Here is a 22,035-nt window from a genome sequence, read left to right on the forward strand (position 1 = left end):
TCTCCTCTAACAAAATTGTGTGAATTAGATAAATAACAACATTTGACAGGTAGTTACCCAAGAAGCCTGCGCTGTGTAGCGATTGGTCAATACAGTCACATGGGCAGCTAACTACATTCTTTTAAAGGTACATAGCACTCCAATTCACCACATTACCTGTGTCATAGGAAGTGGGAGTGGAGTCACTCTCCATCCCTCTCTTTGTCCAGGAATGCATTCTTACCAGATAAGCCATTTTGTATATTGTTGAATGGCACTGCCTCATGAATGAATGCATGAAACTAGATAATAAATTATCTGTTCTCATTGTGGATAATAGTTGCAGTGGATAGCTCATTAATATACCAATCCTCCTCAGTCCCAGAGGCTCCAGTATTTCCCTCTGTGAAAAACAAACAGGAAGCTTTATCTTTGTAAATTAATCTTTTAAATTCTCAAACTTGAGTTCAGATGAGAAACAGGTTGTGACTTAAAGTAAATATCCTCCTGGGTCAAATATCCTGCAATTTTTAATCTCGATAGTTGCCCAGAAGTAGATTGTTTGCACCGTAATTTATGTGAACTGTAACATCTAAATGTAATGCAAGAACAGCTGTCATTTTGGTCACAGGAGCTGAAGTAGAAATCGCAAATGCCTCAAACTGTATGCAAAAGCAACAACTGATAAAATACTGACAATGACCATCAATCCATGATCGATGGTCTCATAAAGTCTGTGGCTCCAAACATGTTGTGCTAAATATATCTGTGGCACCATTTCCTTATAGCCTGACTGTACAAATAGCTTAGTAAGCAATTCAGCAGATAGAATCATTTATATTTGTAATTATAAATGCACAATCTGTATTTTTATCTTGTGCTTGACTCCATAGATTGAAATTATTAAAATCCAACAGGAAAAGAATATGAAGCACAACAAGCAATTAAAATATCTGAGTGGCAGGGACTGAAGTCAGTCACTCAATTTTTCCCTGTAATGAGTTGGCATTTGATTACAATGCCTCCTATATTTCTAAAGGTTTTTATAAGTCGATTTTATAAGTTTTGAATCGGCCAGTATTGTGCCACTGTGTGTCTTTGCCTATAGTCATTGCATACATTTGTTACCTCCTGATTTCCACCCGAGCCACCAATAATCTATTGGCCAGGATTTTGAGTTTGGCAGTCGGGCGCAGACGGAGGGCTCCAGAGCCACTAGCAGACAGCCCGCCCGCCGCCCGCTATCAGCCCCCGGCCGTGATTTCACCCTGGGGCCAATTAAAGCCGGCCAAGCATGAACGGTGGCTCCCCAATGGTCAGGAAGGGGTGGGGGCCTGTTGGCCGCCAGGTCCAATAGCGACCCGGCGGCCGGATAAAACTGGCAAGGTCAGGCCCCGGAAGGCTGCCGGCAAGGAAGACACCTTTACTGTTGTCAGCAGGAGAGTAAAAATTATAGATACAAATGTGGCTGCAGGCGTCAGGCGGGAGAGCAGGTCGGGTGGGCACTCAGCCCCCAGCCCCCAGCAACACCCCCCCATTTTCTGCTGAGTGCCTCGCAGTCCTCCTGGAGGAGGTGGCTGCCAGGAGGGACACCCTTGTCCCCAGGGATGGAAGGAGGAGGCTACCACATCAGACCAAAAGGAGGTGGCAGCCCGGGTCAGCAGCCACGAGGTTGTGCGGCGCATGTGGGTAGGCAGTGGCATAGTGGTATTTTCACTGGACCAGTATTCCAGAGACCCAGGGTAATGCTCTGGGGACCCGGGTTTGAATCCCACCACGGCCGATGGTAAAATTCGAATTCAATTTAAAAAAAATCTGGAATTAAATGTTTGATGACCATGAAACCATTGCCAATTGTTGTAACAACCCATCTGGTTCACTAATGTCCTTTAGGGAAGGAATCTGCTGTCCTTACCATCTGGCCTACATGTGACTCCAGGCCCACAGCAATGTGGTTGACTCTTAAATGCCCCCTGAACAAGGGCAATTAGGGATGGGCAATAAATGCTGGCCTGGCCAGAGATGCCCACATCCCATGAACAAATGCAAATAAATATGGGTGCAGTGCCTCAAATGTTTCAACGACATGCTTGCTCTGGAAGGGTGAGTAGCGTGTTGGCATGGATCAGTGTGTTGAAGTGTTAAGGGCTGGCCATTCCCCAGTGGAGCTCAGGGGTGTTAGAGTCTGAGTTCCAACTGTCAATGATGCTGGAGCTGGGCAAGAGGATGAGCCCTGGCTGCTTGGACTGAGTGCCTTGCAGCTCAAGGGCCACAGCTCGGATGTGCCCTGCAAGGTGTTCCTCAGGTGGGGTTGGTCAGGCTGCAATGGCGCTGCAGGTAGAGAGTGGACTAATCCATGCTCCTCTGTCCTTTCAGGAGAAGACAGCCAATAATAACAGTAAAAGGACACAGACAGCTGGGGCGGGGGGGTGCAAATTTCCTAATCCTAACTAGATACAAGAGCTGGGGAGCCGGCACACATCTCAGACAACAGGTCATGGAGAGGCTGGCAGGTCAGGTGAAGGTAAGAGTGCAGTGCACAGAGGTGAGAGTTTAGGATGGTGCAAAAATTCTTGTGTAGTCTCATCATTCATGGGAGCCTCAGAACTGGAGCCCCCATTGATCAATGAAAGACAGTGGTACCATGATGCAGATCTCCACGGTCTCACCAGGGTGCCTGGCATGCACAGTGACAGTGTGATGACTTAAACTAATGACATGTCGTTGTTCTCCCTTAGGTTTGCCACCACACACCCAATCGCAGGACCCTGAAGACCCACCCCTGATGCCAGAGGACCGCCAGGCTCCAGATGCACCTGTGTCACACCCACTCTCTGAACTAGGCACCAGCACAGATACCAGCACCTCGATGGGCATTAGATCTTGAGTGAGAATGTTGGTACACAGCAATGAGGGCACTTGACATTTGCTTGAGGTGCAGGTGGAGGTCGGAGGACTGCTGGAGGCCAGGAAGATACTGAGCCAAAAACAGATGATGAGCCCCTGGAGTCGTCCATTAGGCAGCAGATGCTGGACATCCAGTGAGATGTGTGGAAGGATCTGGCGGTGATCCATGAGGTTATACGTGTCATGGTCTCCTTTATGGAGGAGTCCATGTGGAGCATCAGCACTGCATTGACCCTCATGTCTGAGCACACTGCCTCCTCTATTGAGAGAGTGATGACTCTCATGGAGAGGCAGCTCCAGGGACAGAATGAGGGGTTCCTGGGTTGCGCTTGGACCTGCAAGGCCTCACATAGGCAATGACCTCAGGTGTCAGTATCCTTGTGGGGGATGGGTGAGGCACTCAGTATCCCAGCTAGGTGACTGTCCATCAATGGTAAGCAGGGAGGTCCAGAGCGACCTCATGTTGGCGCATGAGCTGCCTGACATCTTTGCAGGCTTCTCGCAGGGCATTCTGGATGATAGCAACAACTCCTCCACCCCTCTGCCAGTGACCATTGCACCTGATGAGGCTGCGGCGACTGGGGAGATGCCAGCCATGGAACAGGCTGCTCATTCCCAGGCAGGGCCAGCACAGGCTCCACTGGCCAGAGGACGACACCAAGGTCAAGGCCAACAGGACACCAGAGTCAGCGGGCTGTCTCAAATGCTGGTGCCAGCAAGGGGCAAGCACCTAGACCTAGCACTCACAAACACAAGTTTAAGGCACCATGAGCACAAGGGGGACTGGTCACGGGTGATCTTCTGTTGTGCAATGTTTTGTTTATTTTAACTGGTCTGGGGTTGGAGACCAGAGAAAGTTCTGTTAATTTGTTTTGACTGTCAACATGAGATATATATTTTTTGTCGTAATTGCCTGAGTATGCTTCACCTTTTTTATTTAATGTGGTGCAGGATACACCAGTATGTAATGCTGGATGCGGGTGGCTCTAAACTTTATTGCACAGGCACTGAGTGGACTTTGGGGTCAAAGGAAAGGGTCATTTCAGACATCCAGGATGGAAGTAGCAGCCCTGGCATGAGGTGGTATTTGGAAGCCCAGGTGAAGGAGCGTTGGATCAAAGCGTCCCTCATGTCCCTGCCTCCCTGGAGGTTACTGGGGTCTGGCTCCATGCCATCAGCATTCTCCTCTCTGTGCTCTTCTTCTGACTCACTACTGGATTCATCATCTAGGGCATGTGCAGCTGCGTCAAGATCCTCTTCCTCCAGGGGGTTCCCCCTTGCCAATGCCAGATTGTGGAGAGCTAAGCATGCACCTACTATCAGTGACACCCATTCTGTGGGGTGTTGTAGTGCTTCCCCTGAATGGTCGAGGCATTGGAAGTGAGTCTTCAGAAGACCTATGGTTCTTTCTATCACCGCCCTAGTGAAGGTGTGGAGGCATGACTCCTATAATAACACTGCTCTGTCTCTGTTCTTGGGTGGTGGAGAGGTGTCATAAGCCATCTTTTCAAGGGATAGCCCTCATCACCCAGCAGTCATCCATCCAGTCAAGCACTGAAGAGCCTTGGCACCTGGGAGTGTCTCAGGATGTATGTGTCGTGGGAGCTGCCTGGGTACCTTGCACAGATTTGTAGAATCAGCATCCTGTGAACACACACTATCTGCACATTCATGGAGTGGAAGCCCTTCCTGTTGACGAAGGCACCTGGCTCACCTGCTGGCGCCTTGATGGCCACATGTGTGCAGCCTATAGCACCCTGGACGTGGGAGGAGCCAGCAAAGGCCACAAAGCCTCTGGCTCGCTGTGTCTGGCTGACCTTGTCCGTATGGAAATTAAGGAAAGTCAATACCTGCCTGAACAGAGCTTCTGTCACCAGCTTGGCACAACTATGTGCAGCTGATTGGGAGACTCCACACAGATACCCCACTGACCCGTGGAAAGAGCTGGAGGCATAGAAGTTGAGAGCCACTGTGACCTTCAGAGCCACTGGCATGAGGTTTCCACCCACATAGTCAAAGGCGGTCTCAGGCCCAATTGACTGACAAATGGAGGTCACTGTCTTCCTTGAGAGGCAGAACCTCCTTCAGCATTGCACCTCAGGCATATTGAAGTATTCGCATCGCTGCCTGTAAACCCTGGCAGCAGGTTAGCGGCGTCATCTGGGGCCCTTCCGCCTTGGACTGCCTGCTGGCCCTGCGCTCCTTGTGCCTGCGCCTCTCCTCCCATTGGTCCCTACCCTGGAAGCTGCATTGGAACACCTGGTCTCCTCTCCCTTCTGCCGCTCTCTGTCTCCTCATGGGAGCTGTCACCAGCGGAGAGCATAATCCCCATTACCAGGTTAACAGAAGGCTGCCTGATACCTGGAAGGGTCCACATGGTCTGATTTCTCTGGGGTCCTTGGAGACACTAAGGTGTCCTGAAATGAAGCCTGGAAATGCTAAGCCACGAACAGAGATGAAGCTGCCAATTACTGAGAAGCAGCCAGCAGCAAACTATTTCACAAACTTCTCACGACTCACACTGGCAATGCTGCTGGCCTTTTTTGTCCCGCCCGTGGATGAGGTTTTTGAAATTGTCGGCTGGCCGCCTGCCCGTTTTGCCCATGCGGTGAGCACGAAATCGCACGGGTAATGAAAAAGCGGCATTAATTGACTTTTTAATGCCCTTAACTGGCCTCTTAATTAATGGCGGGCGCGGCTCCAGCACCCGCGCGCGCGCCCGCTGAGCGGAAAATCGCGTGAGTGTGCGATGATGTCGGGACGCTCACCCGAAGTCATCGCGCGCTATTTTACGCTCGACCGTCTCGGGTGCGCCCCCGCACGCCGAGTGAAAAAACAGCCCACTGTTTTCTTCTTTCAATGACTTTGCCCACAGCTAAGTTTAAATTTAAACTTTCCTTGTAGGCTGGGAGGCACTGAACAGTTTTAAATACTTTTATGTGTTGTTTATATTTTGCATGCTGTAGGTACTCTGCTTCCAAAAAATAGCACCTATTCAATAACTCTCTAACAGTGACATTCAGCTATTACTGCCTGCTTCTCTGTTATTACTCCTTTCTCCTTTTCTCATAATTACCCATTTAAATTTTTCTCCCACACAGACCTTACAATATTCTGCGTGGTCTGTTAAACTTGATTATTCTGTGCTTTTTTACAACAATTTTCAGGTTTAAATTGTACGCCTCTCCCATTTACAGCTACTTACACCAGCACAAAGTACTCTGCCCCGAAAAATAATTAAGTTCCCACCAAGTTATTTCTCCTTCTTTTTTCTCTGCACTGTTTCCTATTGCCAAAACGTTTTCCTCCACAGAGCACAATCAAAAGGGCCAATGTTAGCCCTGCCCGCCTGCCGGGAATGAAGTGCGTTGGTGGTTTAAAAGGGCAGGCCCCTGCTCCCTGTCCTCAGCAGAGTCAAATGCACCTGCCACAGCTAGGCAGGGTCCTCATTAATAATTAAATGTCAGGGTCCTATGACATGATATTAACTGCGGATTGGGCTCTGAGACACTGTGGCAAAGTTGCCAGTGAAAACAGGCAGCAAGCGAGGAACAGAAGAGGACCAGAAAAATGATTCAAAATCGTAGGCTGGAATATTCCACCAAGCCCCCACCCCTACCACCCCCCCCACCGGCCACTGGAGTGGGTTCCTCCGCGACGAGCTGTTAAAGCTTCCATTCACTGCGGTGGGACCGGAAGGTGCCACTAGTAGGTTGGGGTGCAGAAAAACCCGCCCATGGTCTTTCATTTTCTTAAGGTCCAGGAGGAACCTTCCATACCCCTGAGCTCTCTCCCTTCCCCTAACCACAATAACCTCTGGAGCCTCCCACCTCTTTCCTTAATACGAGCAGAAGTAGACCATTCGGCCCCTCGAGCCTGCTCCACCATTCAATAAGATCATGGCTGATCTGTTTGTGTTTCAAATTCCACATTCCCATCTATGCCCAATAGCCTTTGATTCCCTTGTCTAACAAGAAACTATCTACCTCTACCTTAAAAATATTCAATGACTCTGCCTCCACTGCCTCTGAGGCAGAGAGTTCCAAAGTCACAGAACCCTCTGAGAAAAAACAAGCCTCCTCATCTCTGTCTTAAAAGGGCAGCCCCTAATTGTAAAAAAGCGCCCGCTAGTTCTGGCTTCACCCACAAGAGGGAATATGCTTTCCACATCCACCTTGTCAATACCATTTGGGTTTTATGTACTTCAATCAAGCCATTCCTCATTTTTCTAAACACCAGTAGAAACAGGCCCAGTCTGTCCAATCCGCTCATTCCAGGTATCAATCTAGTAAAACTCTGCTGAACCACCTCCAATGCATTTCCATCCTTCCTTAAATGAGGAGACCAAAACTGCACGCAGTATTCGAGATGTGGGGCGGAAATTTCCAAGCCAGCTGACGGTGGCTGTGATAGGTGGCACTCACAGAAAATGTGGCGGGACCCACCATGACGGTGTGAAGGCAGGTCGCAATCTTCCACTCAGCCTGCCTACGGCAGGCCGCGTTTCCCACCATCGGTCAGCGGGGAGCTAAATGTAATACATTAGGATATAATTAAAAGGCCACCCTACCAGGCTCTTGGAACACCACCGTATTGTCACTGCAGGCAACGTGCACTTGGCGGCCTTCACTTTGGGGGTGCTGAGGTGAGTGAGCAGTAGCGTTCTCCACAGCTCGTCCATTGTTTAAAGGCCTCAGGGGCGCCGGGGGAGTGGGGGAAGCTGATGCCTGGCCCTGCAGACGACTGTTGACAGGTGTGGGGTGTCTAGGGGCGAGTGCTGGCCAGCCTCGGAGGCAACTGCTGAGGAGGGTGGTGTGTCTGGGGGCAAATGCTGGCCAGCCTCGGAGGCAACTGCTAAGGAGGGGGGTGTGTCTGGGGGCAAATGCTGGCCAGCTTTGGAGGCGACTGCTGAGAGGAGGGGGAATGGTGTCTGGGGTAAGTCCTGGCCAGCCTCGGAGGAGACTGCTAAGGTGGAGTGGTCAAGTCCTGACCTGGCGCTGCATCCCGTGCACAGGCGCTCAAGGTGGGGGTCAGGGTAAGCGAGAGAAGTGGCCACGCATTAGGGACACCTGTATAAACTGACTAGGTCTCTGCAACTAAGACAGATCAGGCGCAGCCACAGTGATATGATTGGGGTCAGGCTCCCAGCCTGACCGTCCATACAAGCAACACGGAGGCACCAAAGGGCCACCAAGCACTCCATATCTTAACACCCCACCTCCCGCAACCCCCACCTCCCCCGGCACAGACTTCAAGTCCGTCAACACTTTATTGGACCGCGGAGCAGTTGGACTGCACACGTTGTACAATCTCCTCGCCAATGCTGGCCATGTAGCAGTCACTGCTGGACGTGCTCATAGCCCCTTGCAATCTCAGCATCCTGGTTTGGACCAGTGTCCCCCATGTCACAGGTTGACAGGGCAGCCATGCAGCGCACTCATCTCTGGCCATCTGAGCAGTGACCAGCACTCTCCGGGAAGCATTAAGGGGCGGTCACACAGGGCCAGGAAAGGTGCTAAGTACAGTCATGATAACCACGTATCTCTATCTCTCTTTCATGCTACCAGAGGGCCACATCAGGGTCATGCATCCTGGTGACCTAGCTGTATGCCTGATGGCCTACAGAGTCCATAGAAGACAGAGGAGAGAGTGACTGAGGCTCTTGGTTGCGCAAAGGCAGGAGCAGCAACCTCATGAAGAAGGGGCAGCAGGGGCTCCCGCACACGTAGCCCTGGAGCGACAGTGAGCCATGGCTGGTCGGTGCCTAGTGACACCCAGGGTCTATAGACACCACCTGCAATTCCTGCAGATAACTGAGAACCAGTGTCGCTGATGACTGCACATGTCTAGGGAGCTGGTGGGTCACATCGTCAACTTACTGCAGGAGTTGGCGCCAAGCGGACATGGAGGGCATCCGCTGCCAGTGGCTGTGGAAGTGACCATGGTGCTCAATTTCTATGTCAGTGGCTCCTTTCAGGGCTCCACAGGTGGTCTCTGTGGGATTTCACAATCCGCCTCCCACAAATGAATCCATGAGGTCACGGCTGCCACCTTCTCCATGGCACACACTTTGTGCATTTCGCCCGGGACCGGGACAGCCAGGATGCAAGGGCCATTGGATTCGTCCTGATCTTGGGATTCCCACAGGTGCAGGGTGCAATTGACTGAACTCATATGGCGCTCAGGTCTCCATCGCTACACACGGTGAACTTCATCAACCACGAGGGCTTTCACTCACTTAACATGCACAGGCGGAGGAGCTGGCTGAGGAGGAGATGGAGGAGCTGTACATCTCCTCCAATGAGGAGGACGCCAATGGGGATGAGGGTGAGGGGGTCCTCGGTGGTGACGATGATGGGGATGAGGCTCTCGCATTGGCTAGACGAGGCAGGCACATTCGAGAGGCCCTCATAGCTGCCAGATTTGTGGAGGATGATGATGATATGGAGTGAGGTGTCCCCGTAGATCCTCACATCGTAGTTGTGAATGTTTGACTGTGAGAATGCTCTTGTCGTGGAGATGCAATGGAGGCCCTTATAGTCGCTTGATTGCAGGAGGATGATGACAACATGCAGTGAGGGCATTCCATAGATCTTCACATAGCCTCTGAGAATGTCTGAATGTCTGGCTCCTGTCTGGAGTCATGTCTTACTCCCCCTGGCTGAGGGAAGCTCACTTGCGCTCCATGTTCAGGGCCATCTCATAGATGCAGCTATGAAATGTTAGACGCACCTGATGCTGTGTCCGCCTTCAGCACCTTCGCTCTTCAGGACCTGGTGCACAGCAATACTGGTCGCAGATGCTGGTGTGATGGGGGCCAGCCCCATCTTAAAGGTGCTGAGAGCACACAGAGAGAATGAGAGAACTCTGTGGCGCCTGCCCACTACATTCTGGCTGCAATGACCAGCACCACCGAGGTGCAGGCATCAGTAATGTTTCCAGGGAGTGTGAGGCTGGACCATCATTGTGGCCTGAAGGCCACACAGAGCACAGGGAAGAGGCCCTGGACTGAGACACCTGCCTTTATCTTGTGCAGAAAGGTTTCACATCTGAGTGACAAGAACACTGCTCATCAGAACAAGGAGCCACAGGCAGAGTGACATTCTTAGGAGTTTATTGACAATAGTGAACATTATGTACAAGTGCTCAACACCCGTAGCCAGGCTGTGCAACTACTTTTACCTAACTTTCCTAACCCTGCCGCTATGTCTTGGTAATCCCCGGACATCCACAGCGGATGTGGACGCAGTCTGCTGACTGTGATACCCTGCCTGTGATGACTTTGGTGGGCATCCTCTGGAGGGCCAAGACTTGGAGGGCCCTGGACTACTTTTGGGATCCTGCTGTGTGGCAGTGGTACCCTCCTCGGCCTGTTAAGCTGGATTGAGGAGGTCAATGAAAGAGAGAATTCAGATGAGCCAGTCACTCCCAGAGTCCCCTAGGTGGTTGGCCCCCGAGTGTGCACCTACTGATCCTCCTCCCTATGGGTGCCCGAGGGCCCCTGGCTGACTCTGTGATCGGAAGGGGCAGCTGGAGTGAGATCAAGCTGCCCAGCACCCCTCTCGTGTACATACTTTTGGAGGCCAACTATGGCATCAGCGATGGAGTTAAGCCTGCGCAGCAGTGCAGGAGTGACGTTCTGGACCAAGGTCTCCATGGCGGCCACCATCTACCAGTGTTGACCTCGGTGTGTTGCAATGCTGGCACTATCACCTCAGCCTGAAGACGGACGGATTCCTCCATTGTGCCTTGCAATCTGAGGAGTGCAGCGGACATCCCTCCCTATTGCTCCCCAGCTTGCCTTTGCAGCTCCAGCAACTGTGACATGACCGTGTCCAGAGGCTCGTCATCAGACTCGGACTCAGCAACCTTCTGGCCTCCAGCAGCCCTCCGAGTGCCGGGAATCTGGGACGTCCCTGCCTCCATCTGCTGTGGATCAGAAAGTGCGATGTGCTCATCAGATTGTGATCCCGAGGCTACTCTAAAGCTAGGTCCCACCAAGGTGTGTATCAATGCGCTGGTGGAGGGTATGGGTGAGTGCTGTGACGTGACTTCAGGGAGCGTGTCTTCAGGTTCCTTCTCAGAGGTTTCCTCAGAGCTTGATTGCAGGCCCTGGGTCATGGACTCTCTCGGCTGTTTGGCAGGTGTGCCTGCGAAAGCAAGGAGAGATAATTAGTGCATGGCAGTGGCCTGTGAAAGAGGATGCATTACTCACAGCATGGTTATCTGATGGATGTTGCACTGCTGGATCCTCACTCAGAGGAGCAGCGCCGACCTCACCATCAGCACAAGACTGGCCCTGGTCATCGTGAGCCAGCTGGTTGGCTCTGTTTTCAAATTCTGTCAGAACTTTGAATTCCAGCATCCCTCCACCTGTCTGCAACCTTTCCCTCCTGTTGTGAGCCAGTTTGTCCTGCATGGATAGAGATGGGGAGAGTGTATCAGGATGCCTGCTGGGCCAGGTGATAAGTATGCCTGACCTGTGTGGGTGGTGACCGGTCCCATGGACAGGATGAGGACAATGATGATGCGTGTGAAAGAGTGAATGGTGATGTCCCTTGCACTGGCAACGATTGAGGGCCTTGTGGATGTGTGATGGATTTGTGAGCGTGTGAGTCGGGAGTGTTGATAAGAGTAACTTACCCTGGCGGAATGGAGGGAATCATTCATCCTTTTGCGACACTGGGTGGCTGTCTTTCTCTACAGGGTGTTCATGTTGACCACCACTGCTACCGCCCCCCAAGCCAGGTTGGTGGCATTGCTATCCATCCTGCGGCCAGAGCAGGGGTAGAGAACATCCTGGCGGACCTCTCAAGGTACCCGTCTTTGAAGCCGGAGGGGCTGCAGTATTTTTTCCTTTGCTGGCCATGTCACCCAGGCAGCGGAGGTGAGCGGGTGGCAATGAGACCTTTGCTGGCTGCTGCCATTTAAAGATGGCGGCCGGTGTGATGCAACAGGGGGGGTGATGATTAGCAGGCAAATGAGAGCCCACCCACCATGGAAACAGCATGTTTCGTGGAGGTGAATATATAATGTGGCAAGCTCGGGAAAATATGGCCTTAAAAACCCATATGGGCCGGACTCCATTTTACCCGCCCACTACCGCACTTAGTGCAATTCTGGGAAAATTCCGCCCATGGTCTCATCAATGTATGGTATAACTGATACATAACATCCTTCATTTTATGTTCAATTCCTCTTGTAATAAAGGATGGTGTTCCATTAGCCTTCTAAATCATCTGTTGTACCTGCATTTTAGCTTTCTGTGACTCATGCACAAGAACCTCTGCACCTCGGAATTCTACAGTCATTCTCTGTTTAAGTATGACTCCTTTTTTATTCTTCCTGCCAAAGTGAACAACTTCACGTTTTCCCACATTATACTCCATCTGCTAGATTTTTTGCCCACTCACTCAACCTGCCGATATCCATCTGCAACCTCCTTATGCCCTCCGCAACATAGGACAGAATTGTTCCCTTGTCGGGCGACTTGGCAGGTGCGGGCAGGGGAGGTTGGGAAGCTGGCCACGGCCTGTGATTGGGGGCAGACCGCGATTTCACACTGGTGGACCATTTAAGGCCTGCCCAGTGCGAAACATGAGTGTCAGCACTCAGCGCTGCCTGTGCGGGCAGGGAAGGAGGACAAGCACGAACTTTGAGCACGTGCGCAAGTGCGCACTTGAAATTCTCCCTGAGGCAGCTCTGAAGAATTTTTTTTTAAAATAAAGCTTTTAAAAATGTTATAAAAACACGTCCCCTCATGTGACTCTGTCACATGAGAAGGGACATGTTATAAATGAAACGTAAAATGTTATTTTTATTTGCTGTTGGAAACCTCATCCTGCCCGTGGATGGAGTTTCCTAAAAAGTGCAAAGGCTGCTTGGCCTTTTCGCCTGCCCGCCAACTGTAAGGCTGGATGGGCAGCGAAAAATTTAAGTCACATCTTTTTAATGGCCTTAATAGGCCTTTTAATTGTCGACGGGCGCGCTGCTGATTCCTGCGTGAAATACTGAGTGAAATATCGCGCAACTGCGCATTGACGTCAGGATGCTTGCCCGACGCCAACACATGTCATTTTATGTTTGAGCGGGTCGGGTGCGCACCCGCCCTCCAAGGTAAAAGTTCTGCCCATACTTCCTTGCCTACCTTTGTGGCAGCTGTAATTTTAGCTACCAAGCCTTCGCTCCCCTCATCCAAGTCATTGATATAAATTGTAACAAGTTGAGGCCCTAGCACAGACCCTGCGGGTCGCCACTTGTCACATCCTGCCAATCAGAAAATGTCCCATTTATGCCTACTTTCTTTTTTCCGCCAGGCAGCCAATTTTCTATCCATGCAAATATGTTGCCCCTTGCACGATGAGCTTTTATTTTCTGCAATAACCTTTGATGTGGCACCTTATCAAATGCCATCTAGAAATCCAAGTACAGTATATCTATAGAGTTCCCTTTATCCACAGCGCATGTTACTCCTTCAAAGAACTCCAATAAATTGGTTAAGCCTTATTTCCCTTTCACAAAAACATGCTGACTCTTCCTGATTACCTTGAGTTTTTCTAAATGCCTAGCTATGACCTTTTTGATGATCAATTCTAACACCTTGCCCATGATGGACATCAAGTCAACTAGCCAATAATGTCCTGTTTTCTGCCTCCTCCCCTTCTTAAATATAGGGGTTATATTTGCTACTTTCCAGTCGAATTGAGCCTTTCCAGAATCTAGTGAATTTTGGAAAGTTAACACCAATGCATCCACTACCTCATTTGCCAACTCTTTTAAGACCCTAGAATGAAATCCGTCAGGACTGGGAGATTTTCTCAACCCAATAGCTCCACCAGTTTGCTCAGTCCCACTACCCTAGTGATTGTAATTTCACCAAGTTCTTCTCTCCCTTCCAACCTCTGATTTACAGCTATTTCTGGGATGCTTTTGTATTTTCTACAGTGAAGACAGAAGCAAAATATTTGTTCATTTCATCTACCATTTCCTTATTATCTACTATTAACTCCCCATCTCCTTAACTTCTTTAGTTAACCACGGATGGTGGGTCCTCCCCTAGAATTAATCCAGGGACTGTTCCCTCAGGTCTTTGCTGGTGCCATCTGCTAACCGAAAAGCTGTTCTTGCCAACAAGTCAGGCAACGACGCTAGGTTTTCAGTTTGACTTGGAACATCGAAGTGTGACTGAGAGTTAAGGCTGCAGGGCCAGATGGTTTGCACATCTCCTTGTGCCCTGTACAACGTTCTTACATCCCGAGTCCAAGTCAGGCCTGTCATGAAAGTATAATCATTCTCATAATATTATTATGATTTATTGTAAAAGTAAGTTAATGGTGGGGTTTTGATCGTTTCTGTGCATGTGTGTGGGTGGGGGAGGAGACGGGGGGATTTAATTGAATTGGAGACAGCTGGTCTGGAGGCTTTGACTCATCAAAAGAAGCTAGATTTGAAATGCTAAATACGTAAAGCCTTAGAACATGAGATGAGGAGAATTTGCATTTTTAGATAAATCAGGGTAGTTTGAATTTCAAAGAGATGGTAGGATGTTACACCCAACCAGAGGAGCTAGGCCAAGCAGTGCATTTATTTTCCCCAAAGCTTACTGATAACATTAGCACTATGAAAAGATTTCTATTATGAGAAAGGTAAAGTTCCAAAGACATATGGGACCAATGGGATTTACATTAAAAGAAGAAACATGTATAAGGGAGATTGAAGCTATGTGTCAGGGAAGTCATTGTAAGATCGACCAGAAGGGTTAAAAGCCTCCTGTATTTGTGCATCAAGCCTGCTGTCTACAGAAACTGAAGCTTGGAAAAGCCATTTTGAATTCTACTGTCCAGGGTGTTGTGGTAATATGCTGGCATCTGTTTAAATCTATTTGTTTTTATTGTTGCCTTAATGGGGTGTAACTGGAAGCCACATTAATTGGGGGTTTTAGGAGTTATTACAATCGTAATTTGTAGACCTATGTATGTGCTTGAAATCTTTTATTTTTTATATTAAATGCTTAATTTAGTTTTCTAAAATTCTCTAAAGTCTTGGTGGACTTATTACTACTGAATCTAGGGCAGGCATCTCGAAATAAAATAAAAATTGCAAAATCGTTGTGACCACGTGATCAAGTTTCCCTCGTGGATTTGATCCACCTGGCACACATCACCTGGTGCATCATAACAGGCCTAAAAGCCCATCAAATCTGAAAGCCTGTGATCCAAAATGTGGAATAAACCTTTCGATATTTGCAACTTCTTGTCTAAAAAGTGCCAGGGGCGTTTTTAGGGTCACCGTATTACCTGTGATAGAGTAACTTACCAAATCAGTAGCTGTCACATCCAAGCATTTTTTTTTTTGCGGCAGTAGCAACTCTAAAATTACCACTGCACCCTTGGCAGCTTTGAAAATCATATAGAGACAAACTGACAGTCATTCAAGTTTTTGTACATCAACCACACAGTGATTACATAACAGAATCCTTCATCACCTGGACACATTTTCGTAAGTAAACTTCCACCATGAAAGTTTCTGTTAAATCAATATCTTGTTTAATCATTATCTTGTTTATTTATATGGATGATAGTACAGTAGCATGAAAATCTTCAAAGTCTTAGGGTTAATCTCTCTATCTAATTCATTGCATAGTGGCATCCCTTTAATATCCAAATTTAGACATTTCCAAATAAGTGGCAACAACAGATGAATCATACAAAAATGGATAAGTGGGCAGATAGTAAGTCCTAACCCGCAGCACGGACATCATACTCGGTGAGGTTGAGAGGCATGTTTGAATTTGATTTGTTAAAGTTTAAAACTAGTACCTGAAGTAGCTCCCCAAAAGTTGAACTGACTCAACAGTTCATCTGGTGTGTATAAGGGAAAAAAAAGATTGTCCCAGATCTTCCGGTCTGCAGAGTGCCTGAGACTGGACATATCCCCAAGATGCGCCAAGGCACCCCTCAGAAGTTCCAACGCATTGACTCTGTTGGAATTTGCTGAGAAGTTTGAACTTCTGATGGACAATTCCCCTGCTCCCCAGGACTCTCCGAAAAAGTCTCTAACTCTGAATTACGAATCAGAGACTTCGGACAGTTCTGACTTACTTACCTGAATAGTTAACTAGGAAATGTTAGACAGAAAAATCAAAGTCATAATCCTAACCACCCTCCTCAATCACACACACTGAGCTCCCGACTACTCACTCTGACATCCCCCAACTACTCCCCTGATCCCCTTACTATCCCCAACCTGACCTGAATACCCCCACCACCTAAGTCCCCATCAACCTCCCTATTACACCACAGAAATCCCTCAAACAACCCCCCTACCCTCTGATTTCTCCCGAACTGACCTGACTACACCCTGTCACCCAACGCTCCCACTGGCTTCCCAACTCCCAAACCCCTGACTCCCTCCCAGCTCCCCGTTTCTCCTCCTGGCCCCTTGGTTCTGCCTTGACCTGACCTAACATGACCTCACTACCCTACCCAGATGCCACCCTACCCACCTACCACCCTACCTCATCTGCCACCCTACCCACCTACCACTCTACATCACCTGCCACCCTACCCACCTACCACCCTACCCACCTACCACCCTACCCCACCTGCCACCCTACCCAGCTACCATTCTATCCAGCTGCTAACCTGCCCAGCTTCTACCCTACCCACCTACCACCCTACCCAGCTGCCATCCTACCCCCTTACACATTAACCTCACCCTCCCTCCATTACCCACTTACATGTCTACACATTCACTCGTACACTCAGATACATTCACAAAGACACTGAGGAGGTTTGGGACATTTAAACTCTTTACTTACCAAAATACAGCAGCTGCTCTATAAAGGGGCGTAGTTTCTGCTCAGATTTTCTCCTTTGTTCCCTCTGAGGTTTCTTGCACTGAACGAGTTCTGCAGGATCCTCCATCGGAAGTTTGGACAAAAGAATTGGAGGAGGCTAAGTGGATAGTTTTTTTGTCCGATCAGGGTCAGATACAGGGGCACCAAACCTGATCAGAAGATTTGGGCCATTATGTTTAGAGACCCTAAGATCTTGGTAAATATAGTTTGAAGACTGAAAAATAGCACTCATCCCAGTTTAATTCATAATTATGTACAGGCCCATTCAAGTAGTTTCATTATAGATAGGGTCTAACAGAAAAACTTGGTGTTATTTTGGTGATCTTTTGTGCTCAATGTCAAATGTTATGGAATGCATAGGTTTTGTCAAATTAACAATTTTTAAAAATTTTCCTTAATGAAAGACTAATACCTTCCTTCAAATTTTCAATATCATCATGCTATTTTATTTATATTACTCTGTACTTCCATTTCTCAATTTAAAAAAAAACATTAAAAAGTCAGTTTCAATTAGATAAATTACTTCTAGAAAATGGTTTTCTGGAAAATGTCAGTAAACCATTTAATGATAACATTAAGACTACATAACCTGCTTGCTCTTTTGGTTAATTAATAATGCAGTCAATCACTAACTGGTACATTCTTCAGTAAGTCAGCATTCACCATCTTCCTCTGCTTGCAAATATTCCAAAAGCATATTTTTCAACTGAGCACATTGAACAATTTAGAAAATGCATGCTTGATAACCTATGTGAACACATACTTAAACAGATGACGGCATAAAAAATGTTTTCAGGAATGCTTCCTGAAAATGGACTAGCGTTTGTTCAACTTACGTTTACCTAACTGAATGAGTTTTAAGAATTGGGAAATGGCCTTGTGAATTGAAACTCAAGCAACTGCTGAAAATATACGTAGCTGGGTCAGAAGCATTTTACAGATAGGGTCTGGAAGATCTCCCTTTTGTAAACTATTTGCATTTGTAACCAAAAATAACACCCAGAATCCAAGAAAGAATCCTCAGCTGACTCAATAGCAAATGCTGTATCCCAACGGAAGAAGCAGAAGCATAACATATAGGCACTTTTCAAACTCTGAACAAACTCATTACATGTGCATTTTATTTTTAAGTAGTACATACATTTTATATTTGATGTACTTCAGGGAATAACCTCTTTTTCAATATTAAAAGTTATTTTCTATGGGTGAAGAATGGAACACCTGCTTTATGAGGCAAAAATAAATCAAAATGAAATTGTTATGTGCATTTCTGATGTCAACTCAAAAAGGGCAGAAACATGACAGATGGCTTTTGACTCTTCCATGGCTGTGCCTTGTCTTTTCCCCCCAGCTTATCTCCCCTCCTTTCGTTGTTGTGGTATACAGGCACTATGGTTATCCTCAATATCTCATTGAAGTAACCCATGGAAGTTTTCGATGATGGTTGGTAATTTAGCCATGCAGATATCACAGTAAAACATGATTTTCAACTGGTGTTCACACATGTCTTGTGCCTAAAGGAGTCATTGGATAACGATCTAGAGCTGGTACTCTGTCTGATTTCCCCCTCATTATCACATTGCACTGAGACTGTTTATAATGTGCCTGGTGCCACTCAGACCAGAGACCAAAGCTGGGCTCTTTTGGTCTGCATAGTTCATGTATTCAAAAGAAAAACACAGTGAAAAATGAAAGAGCATCATGTATTTTTCATCATATTTCTTCTGTGTTTAAAATAGCACCAACAATAAGGTATCATAAAATTTATAGACTTAAAGCTGGCAGTTATTCTGCTAATGATAATATTCCAGTGGGACAGTGGAAAGTCTCACCACTTGCATTTTACATCAGGCAGATTATGATGACAATTAGTCTGCAATGCTGATTTAATTTGATGGGAGTGTTGCTATTATCAAACCCTGTACTTCAGCCCTGTCTTAATCTTGCATAACTGAACAGGTGCTAAATGAAATGAAGGGCCTACACCAATGCTATTTAAAGTGACCACATATTACTTAGAGGTTAGCTGTTGAATTATTTATTCTGTCTAGTGAAAGGAACACAGAAGGAGGGCATAAAAGAAAAATACTGCGGATGTTGGAGATCTGAAACAAAAACAGAAAATGCTGGAAAAACTCAGCAGGACTGACAGCATCTGTGGAGACAGAAACAGAGTTGACGTTTTGAGTCTGTATGACTCTTCACAGAAGGAGGGCATATCTGCTGAGACGCTTAAGGAAGAAAATCTCTTACCACAACTTCAGCGAGGACCAATGCTTGAGGTGTCTTCTCTTCACTAAGAGACTGAAAACTGCCAACTGTTGCAGCCACAACTGCATCCTTAAAACAGGTAAAACGGACTTGAAATGTTAACTGTGTTCCTCTCCGCAGATGCTGTCAGACCTGCTGAGTTTTTCCAGCTATTTTTGTTTCAGATTTCCAGCATCCGCAGTATTTTGCTTTTATCCTTAAAACAGGGGGAAGGCTGCATTGCCTGTAGCTGTCGAGATGACCATACTTCTTAACTCCTTCTAGACGATTTCTGGAAATATAAGAAACATCTCAGTTTACAGTACGCTGTTGCAAAGAGAACTCACTAAGTGTCTTTATATACACGGATAAAGTTTAGTTTTATTTTCCCTAGGTATAGACGAGCAGGCAGATGAGGACTTACATGGATTGCAGGCTGCATCCATTGGGCAGGGTGCCTTTCACTGTGCACATTTTGTCTTGCATATGCCTCACATGAACTAGGTGAATGCCAATCATTCAGGCAGGATTTACAGTTCCTTCATTTTGTGGCAGTCCTAAAGGCCATCTGTATTTGATCCAACACAACAAGTCAAAGGCTGTCTACTGAGCAACAAGAGGAATCTGTTTATGGCATGTGTTACAATCCCTGTAGAGAAATAATATTCAAAAAGCATAAGAATCCTGAATGATTGACTCGAAGGATCACACAGTAAGATTTTACATTTTACATTTTAAAACTAATAAATACACTAAATTCAACATAAACTAAACATTACTTAGTTGACGACTAATACATTAAACTACAGCAAAAGCATCCCCTAGTAACTTATTGACAAAACCAACAACCCCATGGGCAGAATTGTGCCAGATTTGTACTACGTGTGGTAGCGGGTGGGTAAAACAAGGTTTTACCTGTCGGCTGCAATGGCTGCATTTCATGCCGTATTGTCCAAAACCTGCCGCTTTAATTATGCATTCCCGAGAACAGGCCATTTCCATGGCAGGAGGGCTCTCATTCACCCGCCACACCGTCACCTCACCGCTTCATCATTTTGGGCACCAGTTTAAAGCATCCAGCCGTGCACACATGTCTCATTGCTTCCAGCCCATGGTTGCTGTACAGAAGACATGTCCCGAAAGGCAAGAAAACTGCAGCTCCCAGGTTTAGTAATGCATCCGACCGCCATGGAGGCCCACCACAATGTCCTCTATCCCCGCTCTGGCCGTAGGATGGGCAGCTGCGCCACCAATCCAGTATGGGAGGCCATGGTAGCAGTGGTCAGCGTCAATTCTCTGCAAAAGAGGACAGCCACTACAGGATGAATGGTCTCATTCGTTCTGGTAAGCTAACTCACCCTTCTCATCACTCTCAACTCACACACTGACAAGCCCATCAGACATCCAGAAGGATCTTACACCTCAAGGGACAACACCATTAACTCTAACACACACCCTCACATCTCCATCAGGCTCATATCCACTCGAGCTCACATCCTCATCATGTTAATGGCTCTGCTCCCCACACAAAAAATCCATGCAGTGTCATGTGTGCTGCTCACACACTCTCCATCTGTCTCCATGCAAGAGAAGCTGGCTCACAACAGCAGGGAGAGGTCCCAAGCCGAGGCTGGAGTGGCTAACATTAGGCCCCACACTCACTATGAGGAGCATGCATTCGCGCTGACTGGTGAGGATGTGGACCCTTGCCTGCGGCGGCAGTGAGGTCAGCGTCAAACACCCACCTGATGATCCTGCACCACATCATCCCTCTCTCAATGCAACTGTGAGTGCTCTCTTTCCTGCTTTTTAATCTGCTGCCATGCACTAATCATCTCTACTTTGGTTCATAGGGGGTTCTGCCATGCAACCGACACCCTCAGCCAGCCAGTCCCTCAGGTCCTTCCTAGTCCTCACCTCCAGCCAAGAGGACACCTCCTCCATTGAAGAGCTGGAAATAAGCAGCCTGGAAGACTCATCACATTGCTTACCCAAACCCCCCACCAGGGCAGAGACACACATCTCTCTAGGGCCTATATCTAGAGCAGGCTCGGGTTCATAATCAGGTGGTCACCACACGGACACCTGTCCACAGCAGGAGGAGACAGGTTCAGCCAAGCTCTCTGGCACTTGGAGGGCTGCTGGGGAAGAGGCATCTGTGAGGTCCAAGTCAGATTATGAACCTCTGGATTAGGCCTTCCAACTCATCCTGGAGAGTCGGTGGAACATCACACAGAGCTGTTGGAAGCCTCAGAGTGGCTCCTCACAAGTTGGAGGACTGAATCCGCCTGCTCTCTGATAAAATGCTGCCCACATGTGCACATATGGGGGTCTCATGAAGGGGTGGTGGGGGTGCCATGGAGTTCCTGGTCCTGCAGAATGTGGAAATGCACGCAGACCTGCACTCCATCGCGGGAGTTGTGGTTGAGTTCCTGCAGTGGCAATGCAAGATGGAAAAGGGGGCACCTCGACATCCCTCCAGGTGCTCCTTTCCTTCAAAGAGTCAGGCCGGGTCCTCAAGCACCTGAAGGGAGGAGGAGCGACAGCTGGACACCATGGGTCATCCACTCAGGAATCTCAGCCCCTCAACCTCATCCTCTGTCACCGCAGAGGGACCAGCTGGCCCATGAGTGATTCTGGAGGGAGAGGTGTGTGTGTGGCAGGGCTTTTTGAAGCCTTGTGCAAGCACTCTCCCACGCATATGGATCCTACCCATATCACACTCATCTCAACGTCCTGAGCATTTTCAATGTTGCCTGCTGGGATTCGCTTTCATTTATCCACCTGAGCTGACCTGCATCTCTGCTCACCCAGTGATCACACTCCCATGCGGCATCTGTTTGCGCTCTCCATGACTCTCATTTCACTTGCGGTGGTGCTAATTCAGTTTTACTTTCGCTCCCCCATCCTTTACCCTCCTCATTTCCTATCCCCCATCACAATTTACACCCCCCCCTTCCCCGGTATCGCCTTCAATCTCCGCTCTGCGGCCTGCCAGCCACAACCCTTTTCCATCGGGGATGTCCTGGTGAACATGCACA

Source organism: Cetorhinus maximus, chromosome 7 (assembly GCF_964194155.1).
Source record: "Cetorhinus maximus chromosome 7, sCetMax3.hap1.1, whole genome shotgun sequence".
Taxonomy (NCBI): Eukaryota; Metazoa; Chordata; class Chondrichthyes; order Lamniformes; family Cetorhinidae; genus Cetorhinus; species Cetorhinus maximus.